The sequence below is a fragment of the Nicotiana tomentosiformis genome, chromosome 4 (genome assembly GCF_000390325.3).
Source record: "Nicotiana tomentosiformis chromosome 4, ASM39032v3, whole genome shotgun sequence".
NCBI lineage: Eukaryota > Viridiplantae > Streptophyta > Magnoliopsida > Solanales > Solanaceae > Nicotiana > Nicotiana tomentosiformis.
The window spans coordinates 33,424,087-33,437,941 of NC_090815.1; positions in this window are offsets into that span (position 1 = coordinate 33,424,087).

Genomic DNA, 13,855 nt, shown 5'->3' on the forward strand with positions numbered 1-13,855 from the left:
TGTAGCCGTTATCCTCATCTTTTTACCACTTCAGGTATGTCTCTATAGACGTTTGAGGACGAATGTTTGTTTTAAGAGGGGGGATTTAACGACCCGGTCAGTCATTTTGAGTAATTTCGCCTTGTTCCCCTATTTAATGCCTCCTCTATGTTATATTGTGGTTATGTGACTTGTTGGGGTGGTTGGTTTGGTTTCGAGTAAGTTTCGGAGTGAATTGAAACACTTAGTTTCAAAGTTGGAAGCTTAAAAGAAAATAGTTGACCGGAGTTTGATTTTTGTGTAGACGACCCCGGAATGGAGTTTTGATGATTCTGATAGCTTTGTATGGTGATTTTGGATTTAGGAGTGTGTCAGGATATTGATTAAGAAGTTTGTAGGTCGTTTATGCCTGAATTGGCAAAAGTTGGAAAGTTGAAGGTTTGGAAGGTTGAGAAGTTTGAATGAGAGTTGACATTATTAATAATGGGTTTGGATTTCGGTTTTGGTAGTTGGAATAGGTATGTTGTTTCATTTATGACTTGTGTACAAAATTGGAGGTCAATCGGAGTTGGATTGGTATGAATCATCATTAGTTTTGGAATTTGAATGTTCATGGATTCAATAGGTTTGAAATGGAGTGTGATTCATAGATTTGATGTTGTTTGATGTGATGTTTGGCCTCGAGTAGGTTCATTATGTGTTTTGGAACTTAATGGTATGTTCGGGCATGGTCCCGGGGCCCCAGGTGTGATTCAGATTGAATCCGAAATCATTTTGGAATTAGAAGAATTCTGTCCAGCTGAGGTGATGGTAGCCTATAATTACGTATTTTAGTCGCTTATTGCAATCTAATTCACTGTATTTTACTTGTTTTGAGTGTTAATTAAGAGTTTTTTGCACTTATTGTGTGTTTTATGCCTTCTAGGCGTGATTCCAAGTGATGTAGATGTTACATAGCTAATTCGAGCTATTTAGAGCTTTGAAATCTGAGTAAAAGCCAAAACGATTAAGTCGGGATCACGTCCGAGGATCGAAAACCACATCTGGATAGGCGACGCATAGTGTGACGCAGCAGTGTATTTTTGGCTGCCTGACAGAAGTTGAGCTCTCTGGATTTCTCCACTAATGACCTGCATGGCGCGTTGCCCCATGCGGCGCGCCTGTGCAACTTTTACATAGTAAATATCCTATTTCGGCTAGGAAAAGATGATTTCGTCTGGGCCCGACCCTACTTGGTATAAATACATGAAAAAATATTATTTTCTGGACTTTTGACACATATTCGACCTAAGGATGCTAAGGAGGAGTTGGAAGAACATGAGCACAAGGATTTCATCATTCCTTCCTCACTCAAGACATGAGTTTGGATTAAATTTATGTTTTCCTATACTTTAACTTTATTTGTGATAAATTGCTTCGTATCTATGGAGTATTCCTCTTTAGGATTTAATGGATTTGGTGAATTGATGATTGTTTGTGGATTATAACTTTAGTGTTAAGTATTGAAGCGTTGTTGGATGATTTAACTGTTGCACTTATATTCACTTGTTCATGTAATCGAGAGAGGCATAACTTGTGATATTTTTGCATTATATTATTGGTTGACTTCATTAGTTTGCCTAAGTAATCGAGAGAGGTAGTTGAATCATTTATTAAACCTAGTTAGGAGAAGAATCTGAAGAGGTTTTCCTAAAGACCAATCCATTACGCATTCTTGCATATCTTCACGTGCTTAAATTAGTTCATCTTGTGAGGTTAAGACTTAATCGAGAGAGGAGTTTTTGCTGAACGTTTGAACTAAGAATTGAGTGAATTCGAGACTCTCTTAAATATTAGAAGTGAATTATCTAGAGTTAGATCCCAACAAATTATCTTGGACCTATTCGGTCAACCCCTATTTCCTCCCACTGATAACTTCCTTGCTTATCTTTATTTTGATTGTCATTAGTCAATAGCTTTAGACTCTTAGTAATTTTAGTTAGTAATCATATACTTCTCAATTGTTGATCATCTTGTATACCGATCAAGTTAGAAACTATGAAAATATTGTTCAAATCCAATCCCTGTGGATACGATATTACACTTTACTATATTTGACTAGCGAGAGAATTTGTATGTTTTGCGCTCATCAAATGTTGGCGATGTTGCTGGGGATTGGCAGTCAATAGTGTTTGAAATAGTTTTTGTTTTAGCAAATTATACTACTAGGCTTGCCTAGTAGATATTTTATTAATAATAAAATAAAATAACCACAAAGATAGAGTACATGTAAGGGGGGCAAAGACCTTACCTTACAATTCCTATTGGGGCATAAAAACCTCATCTTCTAGGAGGTATGTAAAAAATAGGAACTAGAAAGGACTAAATACTCTATGATCGTCATAGAGTTTATAACACACTCTATGACGATATTACATGTGATGATGCTTTGAAAATGATAACATAAAACAGTGTAGAAAGTAGAGTCTTGCCCCTCATTTATCACACTTGTGAGTTCTTTAATTTGAAGTTCCTTAAATTCCTCTTCAGCTATCTTTAATAAATCTTCAAAATTCTTCATTTCATTTCTTCTTTGATCGATTGGACCTTGTAGATGTGAAAGGGGCAGCCCCTTTTTGCTTTGCAGCTCTCATTGGGAGTTGCCTGAGTGTTATTCCTTGATTCACCTTCTTTTTTCCTCTATGCATAGGAGATAAATTTCCACTTTTAGCAGCCTCTTCCGGACAATATTCAAGCTCACCTTTGTCGAAAATGGAAACACGTAAGTTTTCCTCTAATTGTTGATTAGCTAGTTCTTGTACAACCATCCATAATGGTTCACGCCTCTTCATGTCATTATGCTTCGTTGTAGAAGCTTTAAATTCAGCTTTTTGGTGAGGTTCTTACCCGATTGTACACTACCTGGTTCAAAAACTAGCTTTTTGGTGAGGTTCTTGCCAAAGCTGCCTTGTTTTGATGTTGTTCTATGCCTTGCATCTTGTTCCTGTTCTTAATCACACGTCTAGTGCTAACATGTCACGACCAAAAATCTAACTAGTCGTGATGGCACCTAACCCAACCCGTTAGGTAAGCCAATTATCAACTATCCAATTTCAATAATAATTATTAAAGCAATTTAAGTGAATAAAGGTCTTAATCGTGTACAATCCCCAAGAACTAGTAGTACAAATCATGAGCTTCTAAGAATAGAGTATACAAAGCGGAAATGAAATAAATACACAGTCGGTTTGAATAATACATAAACAGAGCTTTTATAAATCTAAGGCTACCCTAAACAAGAGGCAGCTACAACAGGAACGCAGGTACATCTTCAAGTTCTGCAACCATCGAGCACAGCAACAACAGCAGCCAACATCTTCACGCAATGTGCAGAAGTGTAGTATCAGTACAACCGACTCCATGTATTGAGTAATTAACAAACCTAGCCATAGGTTGCAAGTAGTGATGAGTTTCCACCAAGGTCGGGTCCAAAACTAATAGTCCACAACAATCCATTACAACATAAAGCAAATAATGCCAGAAGTAACTCAGGGATAAAATACCCAGCCAAATCATAATTTCAAAAATAGTAGTTCTTTCTTTCAAATACATCAGTGCAAAAAAAAAACCAAATTGTTTGCTGGAGTTGCCAAAAATAAGAATAGTTTAAAAACAATAAATTTCTCCCAAAATCTTGTCAATAATAAATAAGATGTTTCATTTTCCTTCCGGATAACCCGTGTAAAAACAAATGCATCACTATGCCCATCTGTCAACAATGTGTGAAAAATCATGAATGATGTGATGCAGTACAGCACGAGAAAATACCTCTCTATGCATGTATGTCATGTGTGCATGCCAATGCAATGCAACTCAATGATAAGATCATAAACAGCCCCTCGGGCAGAACATCACTCATATACAGCCCCTCGGGCAAAACCTCACAGTCACTCGTGCCACTCGGGCATATCTCACAATCACTCTTGCCACTCGGGCATACCTCCCAATCACTCTTACCACTCGGGCATACCTCACAATCACTCATGCCACCCAGTCAAGCAGCACTCGGCACCCAGTCAAGGGCTTAGCCTTAACATACCTTATCACAATCTTTCTAATCACCAAGTTGAACTCACCTCTTCGCACCTTAATCTACAAGAATGATAATAATACTATCGTTAAGTTACGAAAGGTACAACTATCGCACAACGAACGACAAACTTATTTTGTATTAAAACGGGCAGCATCTCCCCTATAATCCTTACTTCCTCCAAATTCAAGATAACACCAACAATACAAGAACAGAACAATAACAACATATATACATTATTTTCCAGCCCTATATACACCATCAAATACTACAAAACAGCCCAACACACCCCAATCTCTTCGTACACAAAACGACCACCGTAGTAGTGTCAAACGACCGAAAACTGTTATGACGAACGACCAGCCAACCACCCTACATTTATATGGTGTTTATAAACCCCCTTCCTCCTCCAAAATTCCACAAAACAGTAGTAAAACACGCAGCCCAACAGCAACACAAAACAGTCCACAAAACAGTCCGCTACAAGTAAATAACTCGAACTCACGGCTTCCGATCACCGTCCCGTGAGTTCTTACAAGTATAGAACGACTTACCATGAATTTACAGAAGAAAAATTGGATGAAAGAGAGCAGTAAACTCACCTTATTTTTTGGATAACTCAGCTCTTAACTTGGTTCTTCAAACTCTAGGTTTTACCTCCAATTGGAACTTGAAAGGGAGAGAAAATCAATTAGGGTTTGTGGAAATATTTTGGGAGGATTCTTTGCAGAGCTTATGTCTGGTTATTATGCTCTATTTTAAGTCTAATATATGAAGAAAATAGGCCCTTAAAAGGCCTCTTTGGACGACCCGAAATGGCCCATTTTTGGGCTTTCATTTAAGCAAGTAGGTGACACACCTACTTGTCACCTAGCAGCTTGCGCAGTATCGCAAAAATGCACATATCTCTCTACTCCGATGTCGTATTGACAAATGGTTTAATGCGTTGGAAAATAGACTCATAGATCTTTAATTTGATGGGTGGAACACCCCATAACTCTAAGTATATTGGGAGAAAATTGCAGTTACATTTGACCCAAAGTTTCAGTAAAACTTATGAATGTAACTTGTGATGACTTTCATCGACTTTTGTTCCACAACTCGCTTGACTTCAAAACATAACACACGGATGTCATACGACTAATATAAATCATAACATAATCTCCTTATCATGTTAATCACCCTAGTCTCACCCCAAAGGTACATGTTATAACATTTCCAACTTGTCGACTTTCGACGAAACATTGTTTTATTTAATTGCTTTAGCTTCTGAACTGTCCAATCCTCTTTGTACTTGTTGTTCATGATCTTCAATATTTGTAACCTCAGAGGTAACATGATTAACGTACTTTATATACTTTTAAATATTATCTCATTTTTGGTCCTACATTAGTTTGCTTACGATGCATTTTTACGTACGAAAATATAGGGTGTAACATCACTCCCCCCTTGGAACATTCGTCCTTGAATATTTACTCTTAGAGACTTTGGAAAATTTTGCCAGAGTATCCTTCGTACACTAGGTTAAAACCAACCTGCACGCAGCCAGAAAACATACTATGCATGCCACACATGGCCAATCTTTATAAATAGCAGCAATTTGCCTCACCGACCGTAAATCATAAATATTGAAAGTGAAAAATAAAAGCTTACCTGATGACCTTCTAGCCTACATAGAGCTATGTTGTAGCGTCCCATCTCAAACCATATCTTCAGTTTGAAATAGGTGGGGGTATTTAGACTTCATTTCTCCCTCCGATTCCCACGTCATCTCTTCTATATTCTTGCTCCTCCATAAAACCTTCACGGAAGCTACCTCCTTATTTCGTAGCTTGCGGATTTGTCGGTCTAGGATGGCAACTGGAATTTCCTCGTATGACAAGTCCTCTATAATCTGTACATCATCCGTGGGCACCACTCAGGTAGGATCGCCAATGCACTTCCGTAGCATAGATACGTGAAAAACCGGATGGACAGACTCCAATTCTGAGGGCAACTCTAACTCATAAGCTACATGGCCCACTCTCCGAATGATCCTATAAGGCCCAATATACCGTGGGCTAAGCTTGCCTTTCTTGCCAAACCTCATCACGCCCTTCATAGGTGATACCTTTAAGAATACCCAGTCATTAATCCTGAACTCTAAGTCGCGTCGCCGCACGTCAGAATATGACTTCTGATGACTCTGAGCTATCAACAGTCGCTCCCGGATAATCTTTACTTTCTCTATGGCCTGCTGAACCAGGTCTGGCCCATGTAACCCAGATTCTCCAACATCAAACCACCCTATAGGAGATCTGCACTTACGCCCATACAAAGCCTCGTACGGAGCCATCTGAATACTGGAGTGGTAACTGTTATTATATGCAAACTCGACAAAAGGTAGATGTTCATCCCAACTTCTTTTAAAATCCAACACACATACTCGTAACATATCCTCGAGCGTTTGAATTGTGCGCTCGGCTTGTCCATCAGTCTGTGGATGAAAAGCTGTGCTGAGATTCACTTGAGTCCCTAGACCTCTCTGAAATGACCTCCAAAAATGTGCTGTAAACTGAGCCCCACGGTCAGATATAATAGAAACTGGTACTCCGTGTAGCCGCACTATCTCCTTAATATATAACTTTGCATAATCTTCTACTGTATATGTAGATCTGACCGGTAGGAAGTTAGCTGATTTCATGAGCCTATCGACTATCACCCATATGGAATCGAACTTACGATTAGAACGAGGTAAACCCGTGATAAAGTCCATGTTTATCGCCTCCCATTTCCATGTCGGGATCTCTATAGTCTGCATTAGCCCTCCAGGCTTCTGGTGCTCTACCTTCACTTGCTGGCAACTAGTACATTGGGCGACAAACTCAGCAATGTTCTTCTTCATATCATTCCACCAGTACATATCCTTAATGTCATGATACATCTTCGTCGACCCAGGATGGATGGAATACCATGAATAATGTGCCTCTGACATAATCCTGTCTCGTAGCCCTGCTACATCTGGAACACACAAACGACCCCTATATCTGAGAACCACATCTCCCTTGAGCTCTAACAATGGCTTCTTCTGCTGCGGAACTCGCTCTCTCAACTCAACCAACTCTGGGTCCTCGTACTGCCTTTCCTTGACTTCAGCTATGAGGGATGCTTTTGCAGTGTTTTGGAGTACAACTCCACCATCCTCAGAATCTACTAACCGAACCCCCAACGAAGCCAATTGATGAATCTCTCTAGCTAATTGTCTTTTCTTGGGCTCTACATGTGCTAAGCTACCCATAGAATGGCGACTTAAGGCATCTGCTACAACATTAGCTTTCCCTGGATGTTAGAGAATGTTAACATCATAATCTTTCAATAACTCAAGCCATCGCCTCTGTCGCAAATTCAACTCTTTCTGCTTGAAGATATATTGTAGGCTTTTATGATCAGTAAATACATCAACATGAACACCATATAAATAATGCCGCCATATCTTAAGTGCATGGACAACCGCAGCTAACTCGAGGTCGTGGGTCGGATAATTCCTCTCGTGCTTCCTCAACTGCCTTGAAGCATACGCAATTACCTTCCCATGTTGCATCAGGACACATCCTAACCCGACACCTGATGCATCACAATACACGGCATAACCCTCTAGACCCTCTGGAAGTGTTAGAACTGGAGCTGAGGTCAACCTGTTCTTAAGCTCTTGGAAACTCCGCTCACAAGCCTCTGTCCATTGAAACTTAGTTTCTTTCTGTGTCAACTTCGTCAATGGTGCCGAAAGGGAAGAAAAACCCTCTACGAACCTCCGATAGTATCCTGCTAAGCCTAGAAAGCTACGAACCTCTGTCGGAGTGGTAGGTCTAGGCCAAGATTTCACGGCCTCAATCTTCTGAGTGTCCACCTTTATCCCTTCATCTGATACAATATGCCCCAAGAATGCTACAGACTTCAACCAGAACTCACATTTAGAAAACTTAGCATACAACTTACGATCACGGAGGGTTTGGAGTACCGCTCGCAGGTGGTCCGCATGCTCATCCTCTGAACGGGAATAAACCAGAATATCATCAATAAATACTATCACGAACAGATCTAAAAATGGCCGGAATAGGCTATTCATCAAGTCCATAAATACAGCGGGTGCATTAGTCAACCCGAAGGACATGACAAGGAACTCGAAGTGGCCATATCGGGTCCTGAAGGCTGTCTTCGGAATATCTTTTTCCCGAACTCTGACTTGGTGGTACCCCAACCTCAAATCTATCTTTGAAAAGCATCTAGCCCCATGCAACTGATCAAATAAGTCATCGATCCTTGGAAGTGGATACTTATTCTTAATAGTTACCTTGTTCAGCTGCCTATAATCGATACACATCCTCAGCGAGCCGTCTTTCTTCCGCACAAATAGTACTGGTGCACCCCAAGGTGAGGTACTGGGCCTGATGTAACCTTTCTCCAGCAAATCTTTTAACTGCTCCTTCAACTCCTTCAATTCGCCAGGTGCCATTCTATACGGAGGGACGGATATTGGTTGAGTTCCTGGAAGCAAATCGATGCTAAAATCAATCTCTCGCTCTGGAGGAATACCTGGAAGCTCATCTGGAAACACATCTGCATACTCTTTGACTACGGGAATAGACTGAAGTGTAGGTATCTCAGCATCTGCATCTCTAACTCGCACAATATGATAAATGCACCCTTTTGCGATCATTTTCCTCGCCTTCAGATAGGAAATAAACCTACCTCTGGGTGTTGCTGTATTACCTACCCATTCAAGGACTGGCTCACCCGGAAAATAAAATCTGGCTGCCTTTGCTCGGCAATCAACTGTGGCATAGCAAGCTGCCAACCAGTCCATGCCCATGATAGCATCAAAATCCATCATCTCTAGCTCAACTAGGTCAGCTGAGGTCTGACGACTACAAATTGTCACCGTACAACCTCGGTAAACCCGTCTAGCAATAATCGATTCTCCGACCGGTGTAGATACCGCAAAAGGATCACTTAGTATTTCAGGCACTATACCAAACTTCCTCGCGACAAATGGGGTAATATACGATAAAGTTAGATCCTGGGTCTATCAAAGCATAAGCATCGTGAGAGCAAATGGTTAATATACCTGTCACAATGTCTGGTGAAGACTCCTGGTCCTGTCGACCCGCTAAAGCATAGATACGGTTCTGATTACCACTTGAACTGGAACCTCTACCTCTGCCCCGACCTCTACCAGCCGAAGACTGAGACTCGCGCCCTGAAGGATGCACGGACATAGATGATCCTGTTGCTGAACTCGCTGGTTGTGCCATTCCCCCCGAATCTCTATTTGGGCAATCCCGCATCATATGCCCTGGACGCCCACATGTATAACAAGCATCAGAACATGCTCGGCATTGGCCCAAGTGTTGTCTACCACAGATGTCACACCGTGGAGGAAATGACCATGTCTGCGCAGATCCTCGCTGTCGCTGCAAACCCGACGCCCGTGAGCTCTCACCTGGTCCTGACTGAGTATAGCGGTCATACCTGTAACCCTGTAACTGAGGTGGCGGAGGCCTAGGTGGCCGTCCAAAGTACTGGGTCCTATAACTACCTTGAGATTACTCTTGAGACCTGGGAAATCTCATCCTCTTACGTTGCCCTTGCTCAGCCCTCTCTGTACCCTGCTGCCGACGCCTACCCCTTTCTATATTCTGGGCGAATGCCTGAATCCGGGAGATATCCATACTATCCTGCAATGCAGCGGTGGCACATGCCTCGGTTAACTCTGGGGCTAACCCTGCTATAAACCTGTGAATCCTATCCCGCATAGTAGCAACTATGGATGGTGCATATCTGGCCAATGAGTCAAAACGGAGACTATACTCTCGAACACTCATATTACCCTGCTTGAGGGCTAGAAACTGATCGACTCGAGCATGTCGGATCTCCCGTGGTAAGTACTGGTCAAGGAAGGCATCTGAAAAATTCTCCCAAATAGCTGGAGGTGCATCACGTCCCCTGGACCTCTCCCATCCCTCGTACCAAAGGATGGCTATATCTCGGAGTCGAAAAGCTGCTAGCTCAACTGCCTCTTTCTCCGTGGCATGCATAACACGAAAGATCCTGTGAAGCTGATCTATGAAATCCTGCGGGTCCTCCCTCTGATCTGTCCCCGTGAACTCTGGGGGACTCAAAGCAATAAACTCTCGGACCCTTGAACTCCCAGACCCCTCAGAAGTTCCTGCACTAGCTGATGCCCTAGCCTGTTGCTGGGTAGCTACCAACTGTGTCAACAAATGCACCGCACTCCTCAAGTCCTGATCTGATGGAAGTGGAGGGGGAACTGGATGTGCGGTTTCCCTAGGAATCTCCGTAGTTGGTGGAGGAGCCGGTAATGGCTGAGTAGGGGTCTCACCTTGAGCCTCAGACTGGGCCCCATCTACTGGGGGTACCCTGCTGGTCCCCTCACCTACTGCTGTATCTCTCCTCTGGCTAGCCGTAGTCTTCCTAGTCACCGTCATCTGTGCATGCAAACACCAACACATAAGTTTAATTCAAATTTCCTATAACTCAGTTCTGTAGCACGATTTAGATTTCAAAGAAGGGTAACCAACTCCTAAATGCCCTGTAGTGCCCTGCTTATATAATGTGGTGCACAACACATCTATAAACAAGACTCTACTAGACACGGCTTGTAGAATCCCTAGGATAGAACTGCTCTGATACCAAGTTTGTCACGTCCCGAACCTAGGAGCGAGACAAGCACCCAGTGCCCCACCTAACCTGGCGTACCAAATTGTGACTAAGGGACTCTGAACATATAATGTCATACTTTGGCCATGGGGCCACCTTGCAAGATAATTTGCGAAGCAAAATATAAAACTGAATGGAAACTAGCGCTAACTAAACATCAATATAAAGCTAGGCCGAAAAGGCCGTCATAGCTACTACAGCTGACAAACCACCAAATTATACATACCAGGCCTACAAACCCAACATACTGCACTAACCAACAGGATATGTCTACAAGCCTCTACTGATAGATGTACTATGATCGGAACAGGGCCCCGACCTACCCATAACATATATACAGATATACATAAGATGTACACAAAAACTCTAGACCTGGCAACTCCGAAAGACGTGGAGCTTACCGATCAGGCTGAACTCGGGAAACACCTACTGAGGAGGTCTACCCGTCTGTCTGTCTGAACCTGCATGCATGAAATGCAGCGCCCCCAGAAAAGGGACGTCAGTACGAAATAATGTACCGAGTATGTAAGGCAATAAAATAACTGAAAGCTGAAACTGAACTGATAATATGATAACTGAAATTAACTGGGAGTCAAAGATGGTCTGGAGATATACTTACCTGCTGATACTGACTCAACTCTCTCAATATATTAAGTAAAATAAATGTCCGGCCCTATAAGGCTCGGTACGTGTAAATGCTCGGCCGTAGTAGGCTCGCTCATAGGCGCTCGGCCATACTGGGCTCTGTATCTCGGCCATCCTGGGCTCGCTCATAGGCGCTCGGCCACAGTAGGCTCGGTATATATAACTTACCATCTGATCAGAGGTTGCCCAATAGGGGCCTGCCCACCGATTATAGCTCGATGGTGGTGAAAATAGTGTAATACTGTATATATATATATATATATATATATATATATATATATATATATATATATATATATAGACCCTCTGCTCTCTTGACTGAATAAAGACAAAACTAAACTGAATATGAAGTCCCGATAAGGAATAATATTGTAACTTATGAGACTAGAATAATGTGAATGAATTCATGAATACGAACTTCTCTTTATGTCTCATTATTAACACATGTAGCTACGAGATCATGCCAAAATGAAGGAAGGGCTTAGCCTTAACATACCTTATCACAATCTTTCTAATCACCAAGTTGAACTCACCTCTTCGCACCTTAATCTACAAGAATGATAATAATACTATCGTTAAGTTACGAAAGGTACAACTATCGCACAACGAACGACAAACTTATTTTGTATTAAAATGGGCAGCATCTCCCCTATAATCCTTACTTCCTCCAAATTCAAGATAACACCAACAATACAAGAACAGAACAATAACAACATATATACATCATTTTCCAGCCCTATATACACCATCAAATACTACAAAACAGCCCAACACACCCCAATCTCTTCGTACACAAAACGACCACCGTAGTAGTGTCAAACGACCCGAAAATGTTATGACGAACGACCAGCCAACCACCCTACATTTATATGGTGTTTATAAACCCCCTTCCTCCTCCAAAACTCCACAAAACAGTAGTAAAACATGCAGCCCAACAGCAACACAAAACAGTCCACAAAACAGTCCGCTACAAGTGAATAACTCGAACTCACGGCTTCCGATCACCGTCCCGTGAGTTCTTACAAGTATAGAACGACTTACCATGAATTTACAGAAGAAAAATTGGATGAAAGAGAGCAGTAAACTCACCTTATTTTTTGGATAACTCAGCTCTTATCTTGGTTCTTCAAACTCTAGGTTTTACCTCCAATTGGAACTTGAAAGGGAGAGAAAATCAATTAAGGTTTGTGGGAAATTTTTGGGAGGATTCTTTGCAGAGCTTATGTCTGGTTATTATGCTCTATTTTAAGTCTAATATATGAAGAAAATAGGCCCTTAAAATGCCTCTTTGGACGACCCGAAATGGCCCATTTTTGGGCTTTCATTTAAGCAAGTAGGTGACACACCTACTTGTCACCTAACAGCTTGCGCAGTATCGCACAAATGCCCATATCTTTCTACTTCAATGTCGTATTGACAAACGGTTTAATGCGTTGGAAAATAGACTCATAGATCTTTAATTTGATGGGTGGAACACCCCATAACTATAAGTATATTGGGAGCAAATCGCAGTTACATTTGACCCAAAGTTTCAGTAAAACTTATGAATGTAACTTGTGATGACTTTCATCGACTTTTGTTCCACAACTCGCTTGACTTCAAAACATAACATACGGATGTCATACGACTAATATAAATCATAACATAATCTCTTTATCATGTTAATTACCCTAGTCTCTCCCCAAAGGTACATGTTATAACATTTCCAACTTGTCGACTTTCGACGAAATATTGTTTTATTTAATTGCTTTAGCTTCTGAACTGTCCAACCCTCTTTGTACTTGTTGTTCATGATCTTCAATATTTGTAACCTCAGAGGTAACATGATTAACGTACTTTATATACTTTTAAATATTATCTCATTTTTGGTCCTACATTAGTTTGCTTACGACGCATTTTTACGTACGAAAATATAGGGTGTAACATAAACCAGGAGGGTTTACACAAATAGTTCCAACTTAATAATTCACCAATTAAATGCTAAAAACAACCATGGATTCGGATAATTTAATCAATATTGAGTTAAGAACACTTACCCTGTTATTTACTATGAAAATCTCCCAAACATCGCCTAAATCCGAGCTCCAAATCATTAAAAATGAAAAATGGGACGAATTCCCATTTTCTGAACTTAAACTTACTGTTCAGACCTCTCTTCTTCGCGAACGCGACAGGTCCCTCGCATTCGCGAAGCACAAAATGTGCTTCCCAACATTTTCTCCTCGCAAACGCGAGATACTGTTCGCGAACGCGATGCTTTACGGAGCCCTTCTTCGCGAACGCGAAGGCAAAAGTCTATGCCCACGATGCACAACCCAGCTTCTCTTCACGAATGCGAGACCTCCTCGCGAACGCGAAGAGTAAATCCTGCCTGCCACAAATTCTTCTTCGCGAACGCGATATCCCACTCGCAAACGCGAATGAGAAAATCCGAAAAATGCAGCA